At 39.9% G+C, this 12956-nt stretch overlaps 1 protein-coding gene across 1 annotated transcript in view; it reads left to right on the top strand.

The window, feature by feature from the left end:
* The first annotated feature begins 6776 nt into the window (after nt 1-6776).
* The window catches only part of LOC105915524 (hyaluronan and proteoglycan link protein 1), a 29638-nt gene continuing 23458 nt past the window's right edge, over nt 6777-12956 (top strand). The window contains exon 1 of the mRNA XM_012849655.3: nt 6777-7055. The gene's annotated coding sequence lies outside the window, so the exon portion shown is untranslated. The remainder of the gene's footprint in view (nt 7056-12956) is intronic.

Raw genomic sequence — 12956 nt, 5'->3', positions numbered from 1 at the left:
GAGTTGAACTGAATTATTGTTATTATTATTATTATCCATCCGTCCATTTACTTACTTGCTTTATCCCTCATGGGGTCACGAGGGGTGCTGGTGCCTATCTCCAGCAATTTAATGGGCGAGAGGCAGGGTACATTCTGAACAGGTCGCCAGTCTGTCGTAGTAATATTATTATTATTTTATTTATTATTATTATTATTATTATTATTATTATTATTATTATTATTATTATGAACTGACACTATCTGCAAATCCCTATAGATTATTGCACTTCTAGAACACATTCTATTAAGGCACAGCGCTTTAACTGTACATAAAGGGAAAAGTCAACAAGCGCAAGTAGCCAGTAAAATTTAAAGTATTACATTATTCATAATGAAGAATAAAGAATAATAATATCTATTCCGATCCATAAAAAACAAATAAACACACAAACATAACAAAAATATGATAAAGTAATTCTACTCTGCTTCTATGGATTAAAGGGAAGTTTGAACCAGGGCTGCTAAAAAAGTTCCTCACAGAAACGTTATGCGGCCGGCTGCCAGCTCTCCACCGCAGTGATTGCGGAGGAAAACTCGCTCCCCTGGCCGCAACAGGAAAATCATGCAGCTGGCAGCGATTTAGCTTCAGTTTGTTGTCATAGTCCCTCTAATATTTTTACTGAGGTCAATCAAAATTGGGATTAAAATGAAATACTGAATTTATTATATTTCACTGGTAGTTCCACGTTATAAAACAAATTTGTTAAAACATGCATATAAAAAGACCAAGTTAACATTTTTCCAAATGAAAACCTTATTTTTATAAATATAGCAATAAATCCAAGAAATACATTTTAAATAATTTTTGCCCTGATGCATTTTGAGATTACCAGGATGAAAACACACATTTACATATTTAAGGCAATATATTAACTGAATCTTTTGATAAATATGGTCATTTATTTAAGAAGTCCCATACTTTAGATGCAGTTTGGTGAAATGTTGTCAGCTTAAATGCACAGAGGTGCTTTTTCAGTCTCTGAACCTTCACTGAAAGGTTTCCAGCAGTTCCACTCATTAGCAGAGCAATCTAGCAACTTGATTCAGGTGAGTAGGGCATGAGACACATCTAAAAGATCCAGAACATCCGCCCCCGAGGATTTGAGTTTGAGACCACAGGGCTAAACTTTTAGGTTGATATTTAAGATACTGATTTAAATATTTCATACTTATAGCCCATGAAACTGATGAGTAATAGAGGGCTTCTCCTTAAATAGTTAAAATAACTTGCAAAAAACCTCATCTGATTGAAACACTAAAACTATTCTTAGAAATAAATGTAAATAAAAGACATTGATTTAACCCAAAAACATCTGTTAAATTTTTTGACAATTATTACAGTGTATCCAATTTGAATAAGCATATAAGTGATATTCAAAGACTTCATCGAGGTAATCTCATTTTTAATCATAGTGATATTTACTAAGCCTCAGAATGACTTTGTCGGTCGCGGTTCAGAAATCAAAAAGCAACGTAGATGTTCGTCAAGGGCAAGGCAGGTATAAAGAAAAAAAGGTGGATATTTACGGGCTAAGGCCTTCAATAATCTGGCAGTGTCTTGCTGTCTGTGGAGCGCTTATATAGAGCAGGAAACAGGTGTACGGAATGAACTTGTTCGCAGAGCAGCAGAGAAGCAGGCTTGCTGGTGTGGTGGATGAAGCTTAAATAACACAGAGCATGGGTATATATATGTAATATATATATATATATGTAAAACATTCAAATACTTTATGTTCACTAAGCTCTTTCACATCATGAATTGTGAATGGCTACTAAGAGTAATTAAGGGGGGCTAGGTGGAGTTGCTGTGTTTGTGTTTGTTCATGTCTTTTAAGCAAATTCCACTGAACCCTACCCTGAACCAGCACAAAGACCCCCTGTCTGACATCCCCCTGCACATGTGTACAAGTGCTCTTACAGCTTCAGTGGCCAGCAGCAGATTTAACAGCTCGCAGGAAGACACGGAAGAGCTTTAATTTAACTGACATTAAATGGTCCATTTTTTTTATTTTGCCAGAATTCATATGAATTAACAGATGGTTTACTTGATACTCGTTGTGTAGCTCATTGCATAGTGGTGTAATTGTACAGTTGGGGTCAATTATATTGTCACATTAGTTCAAACTCTCATTTTTACATGAAATGTCATTATTTTAGACAGGAAGAACAAAAAACTTGCTTTGTGAAGAACTAAAGGTTTCTTTTTAGATGGATTATGCTATGACGTCACACACCATCTCTCTGTGTTGTTCTCCAGTCTCTACAAAGTCGGGCCGGCTGCACGTCCATGTACATCAACGTGAAAGCTGCCACTCAGAGTTTAGCCCCTCACTACCCATACAATGCCCCTGCCAGGTTCACCTGAAGACGATCAGGAGCCATTATTACCGCAAAAAAAAAAAAAAAACAGTCTTTGGAAGTTGCCAGACAAGGGAAGAGGCAAAACGAGGATTAACATTGGCCTGGAGAGTATTTTGAGAGCAGAAGCAGCTCCAGTTTGACTAGCTTTTCTCCTCCAGACAGGTGAGTAACAGCATGAAGTCAAAAGTTTGTTTTAGTTGGTGTTCCAGTCTTGTTAGACTTGTGTTGCTATGTTGATTTGACTCAATGTAATACTACAATTGAGGCATATGGGTTAATCATTGGAGTTTGACCAGGGATGGGTCAGGTGTCGCTGTTATGTAAAGCGAGTAGCCGGTAGCCCAGCTAACACAGTTAGCATTGTTTAAGCTAGCCTGGTGGGCTTGTGAGCTGTCCTCCGTGATCCGCGCGTACATTCAGGGCATTCTGTTTTTGACGAAATGGTTTAAATATAAATGAATAACTGGTCTGGTGTTTAAATTTTGAAGGGAGAGAGAGGCATGGTTTACCATACATCTTGTTTTGGTCTACAGACACTACTCAACAGTGCACCTAGTGGTAAAATTTCACTTATTGCTCCTTTAAACATTAAACACAAACCGGTGGACGTATACAAACTTCAAGCTCAACAGGTTGTACCAATGGACCCCGTTGTTTGTGAGATCAAAACTTTCTCGTGGCTTGTACTTATCTGATTTGTGAGGGAGGGATCCAGAACCTGCAACAGTGCAAAAGAAGCAACAGAAGACCTTTTGAGGAAAGGGATACTACATGTGGAAGGGGAGATCATCACCGGTCACATGACCTGCTGTGGGCAGGTGCTGCAGCTTCACCCCGCAAATCCCCCAGAGGAAGCGACGGAGAGACCCATGGACCCTTGAGGTGCAGCAGGGGAGTGTTGAAAGGGGGGATCGCCGGAGGTTCCAACACACTCTTTCACAGGAGAGGAACACAACAAAGTTTAGATAGTAAAAATAAGAGTGTATTATATAGAGTATCGTATGACTGTGGTGCTCAGAAGGAAATACATCTGATCTTTTGTGGGTGTTTATCTGGGATAAAAAAATGGCACTTTACCCATCGACTGTGTATTCTGATAATCCCTATCTGAGGATGCTGGACCATATTCTGAGGGGCCCTTCCTTTGAAGGCTTCCCCTCCCCAATTATGTCATCTTTATACTTCATGGCTGGAGGTCTTCGGTGTTTGCACAGTGGTGTGAAAAACATTCTAGTTTCTCTCAACTCAGACAGTTTATGTACCCACCGCTGGCCTGCATGTGGACCAAATTGCACCGTTTGCTATTTGTTAAGCTCCTTTTGACAAACAGTTTGTTCCTTTCTCCACATAATGAATGACACTCTAAAGTTGAATTTAAACACCTATTACCGTTGTGTGCTTCATTGTGCTCTTGTCTAAAAGCACAATAGCTATTTGCTCGAGTCTCTTAGCTCTCCTTTTCTTATCAGTTGAAGCACATCCTTTAAGAACATTCACCGTCCTTTCAACTCCCCTGCAATCATTACATCTTAAACACACATCAGACACACAGGTACGGCGTTCTGCGCTGCTGGGATTGTTGGCGAGTATCACACACGAGTCACAGACACGTAGCACCAGCTATTACCTTGTCAGTGTCATCAGCTGCTTTGAGAAGATTCCTGGATGCGGCTGTTGTGAAATATTTCCCACATCGTGTGGTTTATCTGTAAGGAGACACCCAGGAACTGTTCCTCATCAGCCTAATAACAGGGCTCAAGCATAAACCACAGATGGGCTCAGTCTGGGACCCATTTAGATCAGCTGAGGATACGGGCAAGGCTTTAAGGTAAAGCGCAGGTAAGCGGCAGCTCTTGGCTTTGGCCTTATAGGTGTTAGACATGGGATCCAATTGCTAAACAGGGCACTACTGCAAGACCTAAAAAAAAAAAATTTAAATAAAGAAAAGCTGAAAACAATAAATAAAATAAATACTCTGGTTATATTTACTGGTTCCCATTACGTGTGCTCTGTATCGAAAATAAAAAAAGAGAATAGACAAAACATATAAACAAAAACCACAGCAACGTAGTTTCCCACGCTGTTAATCAAACATGGAACAAATGAACCTCCCCATCAATGCTGCACTATCATCAACTGATAAAAAGAAGTACAGAAACATATGCTTAAATCTGTTCTCTATTAGTTTTTTTCCTGGGTTTCCTAATCATATTTTGCAGCATCTGAGAGTCGACGGCAACCTTTCTAACATTTTACTTCAGTTACTGTTTACCTATCTAATAATAACAGGTTCTTTTGTCCAAGCCAGCTGAAGTTAGTAGAGAATTTGCTGTATCTGAAAAGTGTGTTTGAAGAGCTGTTTCACTTATTGACGCACAGAACTGGCAGCCTTGACTCAGATGCTGGCGTCAGTCTTGTATTTTCGACCTGAAACTACTGTGGTAGGTGGTTCGCCTCTGCCCTGCGTCTGTGTTTGGCGAAGGAGTGTGTGCAGAAAGTTACAGAGATGAGGAAGTATACGACTGGGCCGAACAGAGGAACATGCCTCCTGCCCTCAAGGTTTGCACAAGCATTTCAGCCATGGGGCGCTGTTGATGGGCACAGAAATGGCAGGCATAAACAAGGTGTAACCTCTCTAAAATTAGCTTCTGCTTCAAAGCTTCCTATGCTAACATATTAATAACATCAGACATTGATCCAGCATACGTTTCTGTCAGAAGCTCATTTGTGAAACAAAAAAACAATACAATGTTTATAAAATAAAATGAAAGTTAAGGTTTAGTTGTGTGCAGGCAGAGAAACACTGAAAAGATGCATCTTTGTGGATGCATCATAAACCAGGAGCACAGCAGATTGAGATGTGGCCACTGGAAGGAATCAACCCACCTTTTGGCTACCCAAGACTTTCTTTCACAGGTGGAAAAGCATACACTGTATGAAGCAAAATCCACAATACCATCATACCCCTTGTGGTCTCTCCCATATAAATGGACTGGATTTATATAGCGCGCATCTACGTGTGACAGGGGAAAGCTGAAATCGGACCTACAACCTTCAAATTGCAAGAAAACTGCTCTATCCACGCCGAACACTGCTTCACTGTTCAATCGTCAACATTTTACTGCTGAATTTGGAGAAGGTTGGTTTAATGAAGAAAGTCAGGTTTGCTCATAGAGCCCAGCCTACCCAGGGCCATTAGATGAAATGAAAACAAGTCCTTAATGCTATCCTGTAGAAAGGGGAAAGGCTCAGTCAGCAACAATAGCAAAGTACAAATACAGCTAAATACAGGGCAATCCTGGAAGATCACCTGTTATAGGCTGTAAGAGGAAACTTTAGACTGGGACAGAGGTTCCCCTTCTAACAAGACAACAACGCTAAAAACACAGCCTACCTCATACCTGTTAGTCTATTTGGCCTCACAGGATGTAAGACTTAGGTTAGGACATCTGTGTCCTCCCAATAAGGTCCGATAGGGGTTTCTGTGAAAGATGGGCGTCGGCCCATGAGCTAAAGAAGAAAAACAACAAAGCTTTCCATTTTTTGAAGAAGAAATATATTGAGGAGAGATCATCTGTTTTTCCTATGTGGATACCTTACAACAACTTACTGCTGATTTTCTGGTGAGAATTCCTTCTGGGGGGTTTTCAGTTCTTTTATCTTCTCCACTTCTATGTAGACAATTGATAAAAAAAGTACAATATTGCCCACTATGAGGCTTTAGTTCTAAATGTATATTTCTGAGTGAAATGCTGTTTTTCTGCTGAGCTAAAATCAGTATGAATGGAAGGAAAAGGGTGCTTGTCTCCAAGGTCCAAGCGGCTTGTGTTGGCAGACACTGTGAGGTAGGTCAAGACTACAGTGGAATAGTTCAGATCAAAGCCTGTTCGTGAGTTAGAACGGCCCAGTTAAAGTCCGAACCCAAATCCAATTGAGAATTTTTGTGGCTTGATGCTCACAGACACCCCATCCAACCTGACTGAAATTGGGTTATTTTGTGTAGAAGACAGGAATTTCACTCTGCAGAGGTAAAACGCTGGTTGAGACAAAAGCCTTCAGCACAGGTGGCTCTAGAAAGTTTTGTCTGGGGAGCTGAATACTAATCCACATCACATTTCTCAAATTCTGTTGGCCTATCCCATAGAATCCCAGCAGAATACATATTTAAGTATGTGTTTGCAACGTGACAAAGTCTAGAAGTGCTTAAGAGTTCTAAATATCTAAGCATGAAGCGGAAGGCTGTATATTAAAACGTTTAATGGAGAGAGGAGCTGTGTTGACAAAAGGGGGTTTGGGGGAGGGGAGGCGGTGGGCTCTCTAAATCAAGTTGACGGCACATTGAGCAACATTAAGGGCGACTCCCTTGTTGATTGAAAAGTGTCACAACCCAACAGGCGAGAGCGTAGAGATCCACCTCGGAGTGCGCAGAGTTCCACAGGAGGGGGAAATCAAAGCGAGGACCGTCACTGTCACCTGCACGCGCGTCGCAGGCGTCTCGACACGCGCACGCGCCGCTGTGCCATCATACGGGGGAGGACACATCCGCACCGCCCGGTTTTCGTGCCCTCTGAGGGCGCACTCGTTTCACGGCGCAGTGTTCCCCCTGACCGCCGGAGAGTTTGGACCTGAGCCGCAGCACCGCGCAGAAACCAGGTGAAGTGCTCCTCTTTATTACGCTGATTGTTACGGCAAAAACAAGAAAGACGCGCAACACGCACCGGCGTGACGACTGATGTGCGCAAAACGTAAAGCTTCTTAAAGACTTTCAAGGATATAATATCAGGGACCGAGTTTGTTGTTAAGGTATGAGAAGGTGTACTACTTTGTTTTTAAGCAGGACGTTGTAGGTAAAAGTCATTTATTATGGCATCCATATAAAGTAATGCTGTACCATTATCATAACTAATTTGAATTTAAAAAAAACGTGTGGTGTTAAGTGGGACAGAAAGAAGGCAAGGCAGGTATGTTTATAAAGCACTTTTCAGTAACAAGACGATTCAAAGTGCTGTGCATTAAAAACAGAGGAAGGATAGCATTTGGTTTCATATATATATATATATATATATATATATATATATATATATATATATATATATATATATATATATATATATATATATATATATTTGAAACCAATAATAGACCTTAAATTTATATATATATATATATATATATATATATATATATATATATATATATATATATATATATATATATATATATATATATATATATATATATATATATATATATATATATATATATATAGCAACAAAGCACCAGCTGTCACTTTGTTACTTTTCATGATTTTTTCTTTCAGTGAGGGAATAATATTGTTGAACTCTTATTAGAGATGATCTGTTTCAGACCACTATGGGTTCAGCCTGTTTTCTCTTGAATCTGCATGCACTACACGTAACACGAGGTCAACGTAAGAGAATTTCCAACATGCCTGGAACATCTTGGGTATGTTTGGGTTCTAGATGGAAAACGTGCTACTCTTGACAAAATGAGCTGTTCTGTTTGCTTTAGCTGAGCCTTATTCACAAGGAGGCACTTATCTGGATGTTTCCATCATCACACAGTGAGCAGGCAGGGGCGGACTCAGGCGGGTAAATCTGTGGGGCCCAGCATTGTGCATTGTTCTTTCTCTGAGTGAGAGGGTGCTGGAGAATGTGAATATGCCCAATTTATTTATACAATTTCCAACATTAAACCCATAAAACTGAATATCAAAAAAAAAAAATGACACTACATTACTCTTTTTCACTTGGATGTTTGACAGTACGTGCATCATCACACTGTTGGAGTCAGATATGTCGTTTGCTCCTTTTGAAATTCCTGCTTTCTTGTTATTAATTTCTGCTTCTATATTTCATATTTTGAACAGTTTGTTTCCAATTTGTATATATATTATTTTTCTGGATTTTTTTGTGGCACTAGTGACAATTTTATTTAAAGTAGGCTGACAGGAAGAAGGGGAATGAGAGATGAGGATCACATGCGGTAAAGAAGACACAGCCGCGTGGAGGACTAAGGCCTCTAGTACATGGGCCAGGCGCACTACCCCTACGCCAACGGCACGGTCAATTTTTAAATTGATCAGTTTATGTCTGCTCTAAGCCCACTGATTGCCACTCTGGAATCTATTCTATTCAGAGGGGTTTTTCCTTTGTAAGAATGTTTCCCTGAGAACAGGAACCTCTGCAGGAAGTACCACAGAATCTGAGATAATTTTACACCCCAAGGTTCCTGCAGAGGGGGTTGTGCTATCTCTAGGTTCAGGAAATTTCCAAGGGGTTGTTTGTATTGTAGAACAGCTCTGATAGGTCCAGCATTCTCCTCAAGACTCTTTTCAAAACCAGCAACGGCACACCAGAGGTTTTGCTTGTTGTCACTGATAAAACCCAGTATTAAGCAGCTCAACTGATCGTATGGTTGATTGAGGTAATGTTTGGACAGACCTGGCCAATTGAGTTGTGAAAACGTGAAATGAATTTCCTGAAAGTCAGCCACGGTTTTTTAAAATGGAGAAATTCAAGGTCTATTATTGTTGTTAGACATATGTAGAGCTTGTTGAGGTTTCAAGTATCCCACTAAACTTAGTGTTTAGTGGGACTAAGATCATGTGCAGAGCAAGGTACACAATACAGTTTGGTCATATTGATCAATTGTAAATGAACCCAATTAACTTAGCTCTAGTTGTGTGGTTGTTTCATATAAATCCTCCAAGCAGTTTCAGAGAGCATGAAGGAACATTTTTGATTTTTATGGCAAACATTTTTAAATTCAGGAGCAGGGTTCCTCGTTTGGTTCATTGTGGTGTCCCTACATGAGCTCAGGTTTTGGACCTGATCAAGGCGTTTTTGGATGATTGCTGTCAGAGCAGCTTATTGCATCCATTTACAATCACTGTTGTCGCCTCAGGTTTAATGTCATCTGCACCTCATACAGTTGTTAATTAACAGTTTCACAGAACAGCTCAGGTACTTCTTGAAGTAGTAGTAAAAGACCGACATGGATGACAATAAGGTCAATCTGAAATAAACAAGGTGAAGCAACTGTTACCATGTTGGTTACGTTTCCTGTGTTTCTGCCTGCTTCTCTGTCCATGCCACATCTTTTCCCTGCCTGCTGTGCTGCAAGTTTTTCCTTTCAGTTTTCATCAAAACCCATCCACTCACCATGCTGCTCCTGAGGTCCAGTCTGCACTTTGGTCCAGCCTCAAACCCTTTCAACAGGACATTCTCATTGATCAAAAAAAAGGGCTGTGTTGCATGCCCAACCGATTCCTGGATCTCACTCTATAGACCATGCAGGCAAGACTTCCTGAAGGTGGCACCTCTACATTTGACTGCACCTAAATACCGATTTGTCTAGCTACTTTCTAGCTATTTTTCTAATATTGCATGCCTGCCATGGTCATTAATTTCACCGCAAATACAAATTTGTTGAATTGTTTTTAGTAAGTGAGAAATCCAGAAAAGGAGCCAGGTCTCTGTGCTCCTCTTGTGGACCTGACTTTGTCGTGTCAGTATATGCTCCATATGCAGCTGATACATATGTACTCCTTCTTCTGTGTTGATTCCCTTCTGTGACTGGCACGCAAAACATCAAGTGTGTGCATAGTTTGAAGAAGTGCAAAGCATCTCTGCACAGCATCACCCAAACAAAGCTGTCTCACGCAGCATCACTCTGTACATATACAAATATTATGAGACTGTGCCTTACACTTTGAAGCACAAGCAGAAGCAACTTTCAATTAGCAACTGATTTATTTTTAATTGCAAGTCTGGAGATAGTGATGACCAGTGCTTCTAGGCAGTTTAATATGGAATGCCAGTGATGTCAAAACTTGTCATTTTGGCTTTTAGGCCCAGTTCGTAATTCTCTGGGATGGAGAACTCACTGTGCTCGCTTTAGGTCACCACTGAAGTTGTTTGTCTTTCCAAAAAAACTGTATTGTTTCTTCTTTATCCCACCATACAATGCTACTAGAAATGTTTTAATATTGGATTAATTATACTTTTGTGCTGAAAATGACTGGAATTTTCAGTGCTGCCCGTGTTTTGCTGGGGGTGTAAGGGTTGGCGCCGGAACAAACAATTTCCTTTCCATTATTTTGTACGGGGAATCGTGTTTCCTAATAAAACATTTTCAAGATAGAAAATGTCTGTTGAAACAAACTGAATTTATATTCAGAGGTTTCTTTATACCTTTATATCTTTTCCTAGTTCGGATGGTCGTGCATGATGGACGACTTTAAATGGATATGGTTTTAAAACCTCAAGCATTTTCTGCTCAGCTGTTGCTATCATTTCAAGTCCTTTTAATCAGATGTCACAGAATGCTGCATGGTTATGTGGAGCATAGCCAGTGCCTTCCTACTTGTTGCTGTGCACTGCTGGCTATCTAACTGAAATAATTCTAGGTCTTCATACTTAACAAAAAGACTAAACAGAAATATTTTTGGTTTAAAAAAAATGACAGTGATTGCGTGAAAACTAAAGGAGTCCAACGCTTTACCCTAAAAGGGAAAAGTGAAAGTCCTGTTCACAAGCAATGAGCTACAGAGCAAGCTCTTTTAAACGGAAGCATTAATTGTATACTTGACGCTAATTGTAATGAAGCACATTTTGTTCAAAAGTAAGTCCTGTCAGGTCTGTCAAGTAATTACTTATTATAAGTAATAAGTAATTGTGTCTATACAGCTTTTTAGTTACTATACACTATTTATATTGTTTAATCTAGAGGTAGGTATTCAGTACATACTTCAGACTCAGTATAAGCAAGTACAGTTTTCTGAAATGACTAATCACTATCAGGGACAAAATATCTCAACTGTTTATTTAACTCTGTCCTCCATTTCTGGACACGTGTAACATGGGTACTTCACACAGTTCTCAGAACAATGAGTAAGTGAATCCAGCTGATTTGCTATCATCTGGAGAGAGCTCTGGAAGCAAAACAAGCACACCCAGAAATGGCACTTTACATAATTCACAAGCTCTCACAGGGTCTGGATGTCATTGTTGAGGTTACTGCTTTAATTCAAATTGAGGCAACAAAAAGAAAAAAACATGTCACAGAGAGAACAGATCTGAAGGAATGGGTTTTATTCTCATTCAGAGGAAATTTAAGCACTAGAAGAGTTTAACAAGACGAGGAGCTGTATGTGCGAGAGTCACTCAGTCTTAGAGCAGGCATATGGTTGGGGGGGGGGTACATTGTGGACATATCGCCAGCCCATCACAGACTATAAGCATCTCATCCAGGAATTGTTTGACCCTCTGTCAGATTTACTTAAGATGTTTGTGGGGAATGGTAATTCAGATAGGCTGTTTAACTACAATAATAACATTATTTCTATCCCATCCTTTCCAACAGATAGCCTGAAATTGGCCTAATGTCTTAATACTGTTGGGAGCAGCAAGCTAGATTAGCTGATCTCTGACCAGTTTCAGCAGGGCTGGAAGACCAAAGTTATTCACTGAGTTCAAAGCTGGATTTATTAACACTACCTGCCAATATCAAAAGACTGACAGTGGTAGAGGATCAAGGCAGAAATTATGCTTATGAACTAATCAGAAAACAAAGCGCAGCAATATGCTGTGGGTTGACCTATTTAAAATCTGTCATATCGAAACAAGGATAAGAAATAGTGAGCTCACGCTCTTTTTAGGTTAAAGAAGAAGTACACTCAAGTTAATAGATTCAGTGGCTCCATTAGTGGCTTCTTCTGGGAAATAAACAGATAAGCTCTGAGTTAGTACTATCACTAGGTTAGCTCTGAAACCTTTTTGGTGGAAATCCCTCACTTGACCGCTGTGTACGACTACACCAGCACATCCTAGCAACTTTTGAACGTTTCGACCAGTGGCGCCTCCAGAAATATTTCATAGGGGTGGCCAGATGGAGCCACTTAACCTCTTGGGGTGGCACTGAAACTAAAAGCTGTAATTTCAGGATTTTATTCTACTGTTGTAGTAAAGCTGCATGTAGAAAACAGGCAGAATCAGAAAGACTTAAGTAAACGCCTACTAATATCTTATGGTTTTTAATGGTTTTCTGAATTTTTAATGTTCCTAATGATCTAATGTGCATAGCCCAATAATAGCACAGTTAACATTTTGAGTTGAACAACAATACATTTTTATTGCGTAATTAAATTAGGAATAGGGTGTACATTTGTTAATTTATTGGAAAACAAAACAGTTACTAAGGGAAGTAGATACTGGCAGATACAAATAAGTGCGATAGAAGCCAAGGAAGAGCATCTGTCTTGCTGGCTGTGCATGATAGGATGAAATGCTAAACTGACGCTACTACAATAGACACTTGCCAGTGGGGTGGCCAGGACATGGCACAGGGCCATGGCCACCCCTGGCCACCCCTGGAGGCACCCCTGGTTTCGACTGTTCGCCATTTTAGTAATAGTAATAATTGCTGTTGCAACAGTTTCACAAGATAAAGGAAAAAATATGTTTCTGTGCCTAAATCAATATTTGGCTCTTTATTTTTTTTTAATACATAACACACCTTGAAGATTTTCTT

Source organism: Fundulus heteroclitus, chromosome 8 (assembly GCF_011125445.2).
Source record: "Fundulus heteroclitus isolate FHET01 chromosome 8, MU-UCD_Fhet_4.1, whole genome shotgun sequence".
Classification (NCBI taxonomy): domain Eukaryota; kingdom Metazoa; phylum Chordata; class Actinopteri; order Cyprinodontiformes; family Fundulidae; genus Fundulus; species Fundulus heteroclitus.
The sequence above is the reverse complement of the archived record's forward strand: the minus strand, read 5'-3'. Positions and strand labels throughout refer to the sequence as shown.